The following is a 12,675-nucleotide window of genomic DNA, read 5'->3' as shown; positions in this document are numbered from 1 at the left end:
TTCATTTGTGGTTAACAGCTTTCAGCTCTCTTTCCTCTAGTTGTCTAGTTGTTGATCCGGCTAAAGGTTTGGTATGAAAAGGGTTAATAGACAGAGAGAGAGAGAGAGAGAGAGAGAGAGAGAGAGAGAGAGAGAGAGACAGTATGTTAACATGAGCAGAACAGGAAAAACATACATACAGTGCAGTGCCTGGGTATATTTTGAAATGCACTGAATCAATCCTGCTTGTGCATTTCTACATATTTTACTGGATGCTTACATGATGCTGCCTTTGATCTTTAAATCAGATAATTGCCATTGTGATTCATTTATTTTTAGAATTAGCAAAGTCATCTGTTTATATCATGAATCACCACAATCCATCCAGCAGTTTAGATATTTCCGGCTGGATCAAAGTGGTGGACTCATCAACAAACACTGACTTCCTTTGAGCAACGCTGCTAGTGTTCCTAAAAATTGTCTGATGCTTGTCTGACTCTTGAGATGTTTTTGCTGTTTTGAGTTGCTGTTTTGACAAATGGGATTATGTGCATTGTTACATTCAGATTAACTTTGCTACAAATGATTAAAGTCTTTCAGCCCAGTTGGAGAGCACTTAATTACAGAGGGATGTGCAATACAAGCTCTTTGAGTAAAGTACTCCTGGAATGAAGCAATTCTAATTACACAACAGAACAGAAAATGTGCAGAATATATAGACATAAATATTGTAATAATCTTAAATTAATGTATAAAAGGCCTCATGTAGAAAAGGTTGTCTCTGTAGTAGTAGTGTGTGTGTATCGTGGGTGTGGACTGTTTGATTTGGCTGCACACACCTGTATACAGCCTTAAAAGGGAGCACTATGTATGTGTGTATGTGTGTGCTTATTGTATGTAGAGCTGGTAATCCAGCCTTCTCCTTCCATTCACACAGATCCATTCACTGCCTCACTGTCCTCACTCTGCACGATCATTCACAAAGCTGCACGTGAGAGACGCATGGATGCAGATTCTACTGTACCATGCACACATAGGCACATGCATAAATAGCCTTTGGAAGTTTTTCTGAATCAGTTTATGCTGCAGTGGAAACATCAGTTCTAAAAATGGAATCATGTGAGCTAAAAATAGCAACTAAAACCAACTAACATCATTCACTCTGTGCCAAGTCATGCATAATCTCATGTTTAATTCAGAAAACTCTGGTACTCATAACTCACTCGCTTCACCCCAAACAGTGAACCCACTGCAGCGCATTACAGGCATATTGCACTAACACTATTCCACTGTCAATTTACATTACATCCTTATTAGTAAGCATGCAAATCAGATTAATCCCTCATCGCATTGGGGACCTCACTGGCACGGTCTTAAATGAACTGCTTCAAGGCCTGATGTGAAACGAGCAGTGATCATTACAAGTTGCTGGAGGGTAATGACGTCTTCTGTTACTGTGGCTCCAAAAACAGCAGGCCCAGCCGTTGCTCACCATTCATGTCTTCTTGAATCGTCCATGTTGGCTCCTTCATTGACATTGCTCAGCCCACCATGAAGCACATCTCTTATTCCTTCCACATGGGCAGACAGGGAAGAGGAGCAGGGCATCTCGTGCTTTCTGTGGAACATGTGTCAGCTTCTTTAATGACATAGTAACACATGCGGAGGGGCGCATTAACGCAGACCCTGACAGCTGAAGTTAGTTGGCTCCTCGGGCCTGAACGTCCATTCACACATAAAAGAAGTGATGCTTTAAAGAAGCGAGGCTCAACCACAGGAGGAGGAGGAGAATGTTTAATGTGACAGATCTGGCTGTTTGTGTTTTTGATGTATTTTTGTTGTGACGGTTCTTTGGTGAATAATTCTCTGTAATTTAGTAGTACAGTTATTTTTCAGATTTTGAACTGTGTTTATTCTCCAAATAATACCAGCATGGCCTTTTTGACAGTCTGAACACACACTGAGGTTACATGATGCCATTAAGGTTTTCAGCATCTGTGCTGCTCTAACTCTTCTGTGATTGGACCACACAGTCCTTTGCTTGATCTTTATCTTCTGGAACCCGACACAGGTTGTCCTTTTATAGACCACTTACTAAACACTGCAGACCAGAAACGCTGTCCTGTACTGGAGAAGCTCATAGTCACAGTTTGATCCTTGTCACTGGGCTTCTGACCCACAACCCAGGTATCACTATTGTGGCTACGTGACATGCGGCCGATCAGTCAGTCAGTATGCGCATGTCCGACACGTGCGCATGTTCAATGTGTTTTTAGCACGAGCTGCTTGGAGCGCATGCGTGATAGCTTGGTCAGCCATCTTAATTGTTTTTTTTTCATATTCAATACAAACTTTTTAAAAATCCATTTTAGCGAGTGAATTTTCGTGAGTGAGTGAGTATTGCTGCCCAGGCTACAGGCTACGTGATGACTCCATACTGAGAGAGCAGCCGACGTTAAATGCACCGATATCTATTGTAAGTCAGAATTATGTTACCCGCTACTAGCAACTTAATGAATCTCGTGGATAATTAAATAAAAATAAACTTGGCTTTAGAAGAAAAACTGGAAGTTAATCACTTGGATCGAATCAGCCAGACATCATTCAGTCTGTAAAGGACAAAAAACGTAATGAAAATCCAGCTGAGTATAGCTAAAACGTCGCTTTTCTGCTTCAGCAAGAACGTCACCGTTGAGTGTATTTGCTATCTTCATATGATATGATATAATAATGCATTGTGTGATAATTGGCCGCTGTGGCTCAGGTGGTTGTCCCACCCGCCATGGCTGCATCCATCGCTGCACAAGACAGGTAGAAGAAAGTGCTATATCAATATACCACTTCTTTTTTGTTGTTGAATCTAATTATCATATGATTGTTGACATACTGAATATGTCTTCATGCCCCTGTCTGCTATGTGTATCGGACCTCACAGTCCTTTGTTTGACATTGACCTGTCTGACCCTGGCACTGGTTCACTGGTTTTCCTTTTCTTAGAACAATGACTAATCACTACATGCCAGGAAGACTCCTATGTATTGGAAAACATAGTTTAGAAGTCACAGGTTTGGTCCTTGTCATTTTGACTGTTCATTTATTTTATTTTTTATTTGCTTAAAACACACCAATTTAAAGAACTGACTGTTCTGTTGCTCCCTAATACTGAGAGTCCCATCCGGTGACAGGAGTAATCATGTTATTCACCTCACCTGTCAGTGGTTTTAATGCTGTGGCTGATTAATGGAGCTGTTTACCTGATGTGACACTGTGTTCAGTTTGACAGCAAATGGCCCCAAATATAATAAAAGTATAATTTCTCTACAGGACTACTGCAGCACTCTTGTTGAACACCATTTCATTAGCACTGACCCTGTTCTGTAGAACGCTGAATATAGGTTGAGGCAGGATGAACTGTGTAAATTGTGTCTTTGAGATCTTTCACTTGTCTGCTTCATTGTGCTGTCTTGTAATGACAGTGGTTGTAATCTTGTGCGCGTTCCTGCCTCAAGTAAAGCTCGGATGAAGCGAAGAGCTATTTTTGCCTTTTCCCCTCAATTGCACTAACAGCCTGGAGACTCATTTGTAGTTTCTCATCTTGTGTTACTCCTTTTAATCCCCTCTTGTTCAGTCTTGTTGATAGAAAGAAAAATGACAGACCAAGTTTGTCAGTTTGTGTCTTTTTTCTTCTTCATGCAGAACAGCATTTCTACAAATATTTGCTATCTGTAAATCACAACATTGGATCGTCTCACATTCTCAGAAGGAGAGATAACATCCTTCCACCTTCAATCCTATACAGTTTCCACCACAGCTCTTCTCCTAGTGAAGGTAGCTGTGTGTCTGCCGTGTGAGGCAGGTTGGAAAGTTGGTGGGTGTCAACAGAGAGGGGTGAGACATTCACAGTGGAGGTGTGATACTGATGCTTCTGTTTCATGTTTTCTTGTAGACACTCGGTTCCATTTGAAAGAACTGATGATGTCTCTTTTTACTGTTTGGTCTTTGCTTTTCTGTGCTGTGCTGGTAACACTGCATTAATCATCAGGTCAGTTCAATTACGATAACGTATCTGTCTGCACAGATACAGTAGCTGCACTTAAATTCTGACTTTCAGAGGTGATATACTGATAAGACAAAAACGAATAAACAATTCTTAAACATCTTCTCTAAACAACATCTTCTCCTAAGAGTGTGAGTTTCTGGGCAGATTGTTAACAGATTGTTATAAAGCCTCGCCATAAAAAGTCAGTAATTATGATTGTGGTTGTCACCATAATGTAAAACTATTGTGTTCTAAATATGTAACACTGTTAAGCTAGTTTCAGATTTGATTTATGACAGCAACTATTTTAAGTCTTTAATTTGAGCCCTACATGTTTTTAACTTGCTGACACTCAGTGCTCCTTGATGACATTATAATGCAAGGCATTCTAGCATTCATTGCATTGTTTGACCGTCAGAGTGCTTTAAAAATCGGCACCAACTATTCACCTTGAACCATCTGTACTTTAGTTGGATTATTCTAAACTGGATGTCTCAAAAATAACTTTCTTCTTCCTGTAACCAAGCAAATTCACAAACAATAGGACACCGTGCCCTCAAAACGCTCAGAAACATTTTAAAAATGGATCGCCTAAACAATGCCGCCTTTAAACTCAGAGTAAGTTGACGTTTTGAAGCTTCCCATCCACCAGTGGCTATTTTTCAACCTAAATATACCCCACGTGCTGAACAGAGTTTGTCTTCTGTGAATTTAAGTGGCAAAGTGCAAATGGAAATTCCAGTGCTTGCTAGAATGGCTCCCCTTTTCCTGTCTACGCCCGAGTGTTTCCTGCCTGCTCCATGACTAGGTGTGTTGACTTTTAGATCGGAGCATCTGACTTTGGGGTACATATTTGTCTGACTCTGGGAAAGGGTGGTGGTTTCTCTGGGTCATTTGCCCACCAAACACTAATTCTTCACTTCGAGCTTCCTCTGGTTCCTGTATAATCTTCCCCCTCTTCAAACTGAGGACACATCAGATACTAGCGTCAGTGTAAAAGCAGCTCAGCCTAATTAAAGGCCTCACAGCCAACATGCTATTCCTTTTTTGTCACAATTGTATACCTACTCCTTTGTGTTTGCGCAGCCTTGTCATAGACAGGTCCATTAGTGCTATAGGCTGCCATGTTAGGTAACTGCCATTTCTAATGAACGTCAGAACAAAGAGGACCTTTAGGTCAGGACTTCCTCACTTCCTGTGTAAGTAAATATTATGTTATTTTTTTACTGCATCCACAGCGTGGATGGAGCCCTGTGTCTGTGATGTGTCAGTGCGTCCTTACACCACTCAAGGGACTGAAAGATTACTTTACAAACGGAGACTCACAGAGGCCTGCCTGACTGCACCTGAACAATATAGTAGTTCATTCATGGATCAACTCCAGCCTCCTCTCCTTGTGATAAAAATCAAGTCTTTGTAAGCCTCTGCAAAGATGAGGAGTGAGCCCCCTGCTTCATAATTAGGAGCACAAAATGGTGGCCGGTCAGTGAGTAAGAAAACAAGTTTTTTTAAAGTCTGGTTGCTGGGTATACACCAGTTACACCCATTACGAATATAACCATTTGTAAACATAGACACAAATTACTGTCTGTACAAATGAGTACAGACACCTTTTTACTTGCATGTATTGAAGACATATTTAGTACATGATAAGAAGGTAACACATACGATTATATTTGTGACGTGTATATTTATACCTAGTGACTTTAAATCTACAGTCACAGAAAATGTTAAAAACCTGTGGGAAAAACACCAGGCGTAATGTGAAGCCTATTTTGTAACTAATGCTATATTGAGACATATGGATGTGAATATTAAATAGCTGTTTTTTTTTTTAGTTTGTCAACATGCAGGCACAGCACAGTCTCCCAGCTTTGTGTCACTGTTGGCACTTCTGTGGTGTGAACATTTTTCTCACATCTTTACTCTGAAGTGAATCAAACTCCACACAAAGGCTTCTTAAAATAGATCAGGGGAAAGCTTCTTAATGAAAACACTGTGAATGTTGATTCACTTGGATCTGGCACAATGAGGAGACAGCACAGTGGTTTGAAGTGATTAAATAGGTTTATTTGATTTACAGACATGTACATTTTCTATCAACACCCACACCGGGAGCATCACAGTTCATTTCTAGAATAATATCCTTTGAGTTCTTAGACACTTCTCTTGTACTGACTTGCTCTAAAAATAAAAATAACCTCTTGATTTCTGCTCAACATCAGAAATACTCTTCTTTATACAAGATTCTTGTATGACAAGAAATAGCACATTCTCAATACATCACTTCAGTGATTATTGACATAGAATTACTGAATACAACAGACTAAAGGATTGGTGCTAAATTAATGAATTCATTTTGGCAAAGTGAAACTCAGTTCTTGACTCATCTGACCAGAGCCCACATCCCTTCTGATGACAATATGTCAGCACGTACTGTGAACATGAAGTGATGCATCTCTGTGACAGAGGCTGCAGAGTTAGTTGATGCTAGGCTGCGGTTCAAACAAATCCCTGAACATTAATGTGTGCAAAATGGTTGAATCAATAATAAAACACATAAAAGAGCTACAAAAAAAAATATATGCAAAACTGTTCATCCTAACAATGACACCAGTGGGTTGTCTTAAACCATCGCTTTGCATTATGCATTATGTGTAGAGATGTTCCAATTCATGATCACAGTAGACAGGATGAATCGTAGTGATGTAAAAAGGTATTGTGTTGTTTCATTGTGATACAAAAAGATGAACAAATAGGCATTTTAAAAACCCACGGACACACAACAAAGTGTAGTATACTCAAACCTTAAACTTCCCTTTATACTGTAGGTTATTCTTCATTATGGTAACAAATAAATACATTGCATCCAAGCCATCATTTACAATATATTAAAGTTGTTGCGTGACATATATATATATATATATATATATTTATCTAATGTAGTTATTTAAAAAAACTCATTTGGTAACATTAAAAAAGAGAATCGATAAAAGGAAGGTAAGAAGCTTAGTTCATTAAGATGATGAAGGTGTGTAAACACGTCAGGTTGGACAGAGTCACATTCAGAGAGCTCCACGCAGTTGGTGAGAAGCTAAAGCTAATGATCTGGCAATAAGGACACAGCCCACACAGCACCCCCCCACACACAGCCAGTGAGTCATGCTCACACATCAATGCTACAAGAACCACCTCAGTGTCTCCGTGCATCCCTCTGCTGAGGTCACTTCATCCTCCTCCTCTACCTTCTGTGTTTTCTTGGAGGTTGGCAAAGTGCTTTTTATTCCTTCTACATACAAGTTTTAAAACCTTTGAATCCATTTGTCGCTTCAAGGTTTCAGTGAATTTACAAATAGGATCTTTGTAGAGTAACTTTTTAGCTGTAGCTTTCTTCACTGATATTTTACTTAGGGTGAGGGGTTGTAATTTGCATGCTTTCAAATGCTAATTAATGCATAAAATGATGAGATTAAATCATTGTTTTTGTCTGATATATGTATGTTCTGGTGCAGATTGAAGGAGATTGTTTCTTCTCCTGCAGCGATATTTGAGGACAAACTGCCTTTAAGAGGGAGATTCCCTGCTTATCAGCAATAAGAGCTCGCCATCACTCTAACTCGAGACTGGAGGATTTCCTCTTCCTGTCTAGGATTTTGATTCCACTCACTAATAGGCTGATGACTGTGTCTCCAGCTCTTTTCAAAGGTCCCTTCTACTAATCATGGAATGGGATATCTGCAATTGCAAGGGGGAAAGGTCTCTTTTCACAATGCCTGCTATTGTAGCCAGTGAGGACCGGACTGGAATCCATCATTAAAAGTGACTCCGTCTCTGTGTGGGTGTTGTGTCCAGAAATCCAAAACCAACCATCAGAGAGCTGTGCCTTTAAGCAGAAACCCAGCTCAGTGATAAGGCAGTGTGGATAAAAAAAAATGGGTTGGTTTTCTAACATTTTTTTTGTATTGCTTCTCATGTACACAAAAACACAGGTGTTCTCCTTTAAAGTCAAAAGAGTAGCATATCATCTACTTTTGGATGTTTATTATAAATTATAAAATATATTATCCAGTGTCCGCTTAAAAAAAAAAAAATGCCCAGATCGCATCACCCTCCTCCTGAAACAATCATAGGCAACCACCTCCAGTTTCAAATCCAACATACACAGATTAAAAAAAAAGAAGTAATGTGCAGAAATCTCTCATCTCTGTCATGTTCTCTGGCACCGTCTACTCCGATTTAAGTGCTAAAGCTAAAACTAAAATCACGTATGAGGACAATGTGTATGGATCCCAGATTCTTAAGGCTGATTTACTGACTTTTAGACAGTAACATTTCTTTTTGGCTCTTGGTGGACGGCTATGTTTTCATGCACAGCAAAACCTTAATTATAATAATTCATCAGGTAAACACTGAATTTACTTTGGAAGTTTTTGTTGTTAACACTGTGTATAGAGAATTTTGTTCCTGCAGTACATTTTGCTGCTGTTGTCTCGCTTGCTCCACATAGCTTGAATTTTACAGCTTCTGTCTGTTTACAGGCTCTGAGCGCTAAGGCAGGCCAGAAGGTTGTGGAAAATTTGCACCAATGAAGCTTTATGACAACACTTCACAAATGTGTTTTTAGTTTCTCATAGAGGATGCATATAAACAGCTTAATCAAAATATCCAGAATGTGTGCATGTAAACATAGCCGATGATGATGTCATGAGGGATGATGGTGGTCAGTGCAAAGTCTGAAGGAATGTAATGACGCTATGGCACTTGGTGCAGATTGACAGCCAATGTAAGAGACAGACAGACAGACACGTAAGAGGACAGACAGGCAGACAGACAGGGCAGGTTCATGGTCAGCATTCAGTAGTATGGCATCAGGAGTCGGAGGGGTCATGGGGGGATTTTAGCCACTCCTCCTCCTCCTCCTCCTCCTCCTCCCTGGAAGGTTCAGTGGATACCTCGCAGACAGAGGTGAGGAGGACACTTGCTGTCTGGAGACTGCCTTCAGCACACAGCTGAGCACCTTCTCACCAGTCTGTGATTTAGAGGCAGTTAAAGGAGGGGCAAGACGCTCCCTCGTTCCAGTTCTGAGCAGCCTCAGCGAGAGTGTAAAAAGCAGGAGCAGCAGGTGGAGGTCAATGATGATGGTGGTGAGGACGGAGAGGATAATAAGCTTGGATGAGCTGCCCTTGCTTTTAATCACCATTTTGTTATCCTCATTGAGTTTGGTTGTGCCTTCAGATGGCGCCTCATTTGCTTGTTACCTGAGAGAGAGAGAGAGAGAGAGAGAGATAGAGGGTAAAAAGAGGAGGAAACAGTGGCATTAGAGTCTGGCCTCACCACAGGACATTCTCATGTAATTAATGTTGAGGTCGAAAGCTCCTGAGCCATCTGGTAGGGCCTTCCTGATAACGCCTGCACACCAGGACCACCCTGTGACCTAAATATTTTCTTGCAAACAGCATACCAACACTGTTTTGTTTAAATCAGATCCTCCCCAGTCGGTACAGCAGTAAGCTATAAGCCATAGCAACACACAGCTGCTGTATCTCAGATGGATATCTACAGTATATTAGGCGTTAATGTTTAAATGTTTAAATGTCAAAGCTCATCTGTGGCAAAAACGTGGTGCCAGAGAGAACACTATACTGCAGTTGGAGATTAGACCTGTAAGTGTTATGGTGCCATGCTTGTGATCTCTTTAGACTGGATGAAAGAGAGACCGAGGCAGGGAGAAAGAGGTGCAGGGTGCGGTGCATCCCGCTGTTTGTTGTGGTCTGTCATTACATTGCCCTGGATGCTCCACTACACAAACTACCGCTGTTACAATAGGATTAGTGTGGGGAGCTTGGTGGAGTGATGTTCTTAGACTCTTGAATGCACACACAAACACAAACGCCTACTCAGGTACAGTCTACTACGCTGATAGACAATGAAAAATAACAACGTACAAACAGGGGGAATTAGCTTAAACAGGAGGATTAGTTGAGGTTTTGGTTGTGTTGATCCAATACGCTTTGGGATGAACCGTTTTCCTCATTTATTAGCGTCAGTTGTTTCTGTAAACTGAATTGTTTATGAGCCAAAATGAATTGCTCAAATGGCAGTGCAGAGATAATTAGCGCTGCGGATGCTGTGATATGTGCAGAATTGGCCTGTTAGCGTGCTTGGAGACTGTTGGCTTCTGGAATAAAGGAGAAGGCTGATTGGCCTGGCAAGCAAAACAAAGTCTAATCTGACCAACTTGTAGAAGAATTTGGCTCAAAAGATATGAATCATGTAGTATGGCTGCTAGATCTGACTCAAATCACATTTGTGGAAAAAGAAAATGTGAGTAAAGGGTTCTTCACGTAGTCATCAAACTATGCATTTTAACACACATACAGGTCACATTAGAGTGTGTGTGTGTGGTCTGTGGTTACAGCCCTGCCCAGCGCCATGAACCCTGCTCTCATCTGACTGGCTTTAGTTATATGATAAGAGTGTAAAGAAGGAAAGTATGTGCCTGCAGCTGTATAAACACTTTTAACAGAGATTGGACGGCAGTGACTAAATCACAGTTTTTGCAGCTTGATATAAGTCCCCCCGCCCCCGTACAGTACAGGATTGTAGTTACAGAATAAATGAGTGTGACGCTCCACTGTCAGATCTCATGCTGATCTTTTGACAGCCCCCAGCTTTGGGGATGTCCTCAAGTTACTGTGCAGTAGGGGGTGTGAACCTGGTCAGCAGTGGCTGTGCTCCTCATGCAGAGGAAGTTAATTGGATCTCTGTGTATGTGCTCTCCATCTGGGATTGCTTCGCCGGAGATTAATAGCTTGCGATGTATAACAGCATAAGCGATTACTGCTTCTCTTCATCCTCATTTATTCAGCAGTGGTGTCTTTTCTCTCCTCCTCTAAATCCCCCTCATTCACTTCTACTTCTCGTTAGATCCAAGCACCGGAATTTAAATATTCTCCCTAACTTTTCACAGTGTTTTGACAACACCTTCCTTCCCATTTCCCCTGCAGAGAGGCATGTTTGTATGTATGTGTTGTTAATGTTTGATGGAAACAGTGGTCAGTTAATGTCAGGGAGGTGACCTGTGAACAGTATCGATCTGTGAGTCAGACTCATGGGAGGAGATATTGTCACTGATTGGATTAACCTGCACAACAAATTTGTTAAAAATCAATCACCGCAGAGTGCTCCTGTGGTTCTCCTGCAGAACAGACGTGATCAGTTCACGGGCATATTCAACTCTGACCTCATGGAGCTATAATCACTGTTCTCTATAATTAGCCCACTTTGACAGCAGGGACAAAATGCCTTAGCTGCCGTGTGTGACAGAGGACTGATGAAAGCCTCAGGCCCAGAGCTCAAACTGCCACTGAAACTTGATATGTGCAGCAACCGTGTGCGATCCTTTCATGTCACCTGTCATTAGCTGTGCATGCTAATATCACCCTGCCAGTGGTAATGACACTGCAGTACTTACAATAAAGGACAATGCTGGGGGGTTTGCATTTTGCAGCCTATTAAATACAAACTGTACCTCCTTTATTGTGCAGCCTGTTTTTCCAAAGCACTTTCCAACTTCTCTAGATTGATTTCCTGCCTTCAAGGCAGCCATTGCCCGCCATTCATCAGTGCACCATGCAAATCAACTTGCAGGGCTCTGAAAGTTGCATGTAATCTATCTCAACGAACATTTTGTCGGTCTTACATCTGTTTTTGCAAAAATTATGCTATGTTATATGGTGACACAGCTGCAAGCAGTACATTTCATTTCATTGTTGAATATTTAAGGACATTCTTCTATCATCTTTCTACATTTATTACTACATTAGATAGATCTGCTATCTGCTGATAGATCTGTTTTTTCTGAAAGTACAACTATATCTAAAAATCTTCTAAGATATTCTTTGCAAAGTGGTCTGAAGGATCCTGAGGTCTTCCTTCCTGCTGGCTGCATATTTTTGCACCTGCATACCATTTTTCCACTCAATTGACTGTTACTCTCAAATACTACAGGGAGTTGCCGTTTTTGGCAAATGATCACAATGCTTCCCAACCTGAACTCTGTCTATCCTGTCAGAAATTAAAGTCATAACTTTTTTTTAATGTAAATTTCAGAGCAAAGGAAAAATTTACCATCAAATACAAAAGGAATCATTTCTGACCAGTCATTACTGGAAGGTGAACACCTTGATGACCTGTTTTTCAGTATGTGTTCCTGAAGTATTTCAAATAATGATTGCAAAACAAACAAAGCTGAATAGTGTTACAAAGACAGGAGTAAAACACAGACCTTTTGAGTAAACATGATAACCTTTCCAAACAGATGACTTGTCCCGTTAATCAGGGAGTCAACGTTTATTCTTGTTTTTCTTTACTGGCAACTACATATAGCTCCCTATTGTCCAGCTCTGCAGACCAGGCTGGTTATTGTGTGTGTGTGTGGTTTATTTTTTTTTGTGTGTGTAGTTAATAATTAGAGAAGCTTTGCAGTCTGTGTGTGAGTCTGATAAAGGCAGGAAGAAGGAAAGGCTGCTTAGGTCTCGATAAGATTCCAGATAGTTGGTCAAATACTCACAACTTCCAAGAATGTCCCTCTTAGTACAAAGTAATGGGCAATGGATTGTGGATCAATGATTTCTGTACCATCATGTTTATAACCG

At 40.8% G+C, this 12,675-nt stretch overlaps 1 protein-coding gene across 1 annotated transcript in view; it reads right to left on the bottom strand.

Annotated features, from left to right (window-relative positions):
• Positions 1-6,066: 6,066 nt before the first annotated feature.
• Positions 6,067-12,675, bottom strand: part of spns2 (SPNS lysolipid transporter 2, sphingosine-1-phosphate) — a 52,729-nt gene continuing 46,120 nt past the window's right edge. Inside the window, exon 13 of the mRNA XM_028421005.1 lies at positions 6,067-9,276. The gene's annotated coding sequence lies outside the window, so the exon portion shown is untranslated. The remainder of the gene's footprint in view (positions 9,277-12,675) is intronic.

This window comes from Parambassis ranga, chromosome 14 (genome assembly GCF_900634625.1).
Source record: "Parambassis ranga chromosome 14, fParRan2.1, whole genome shotgun sequence".
NCBI lineage: Eukaryota > Metazoa > Chordata > Actinopteri > Ambassidae > Parambassis > Parambassis ranga.
This window is presented reverse-complemented; position numbering and strand designations above follow the sequence as displayed.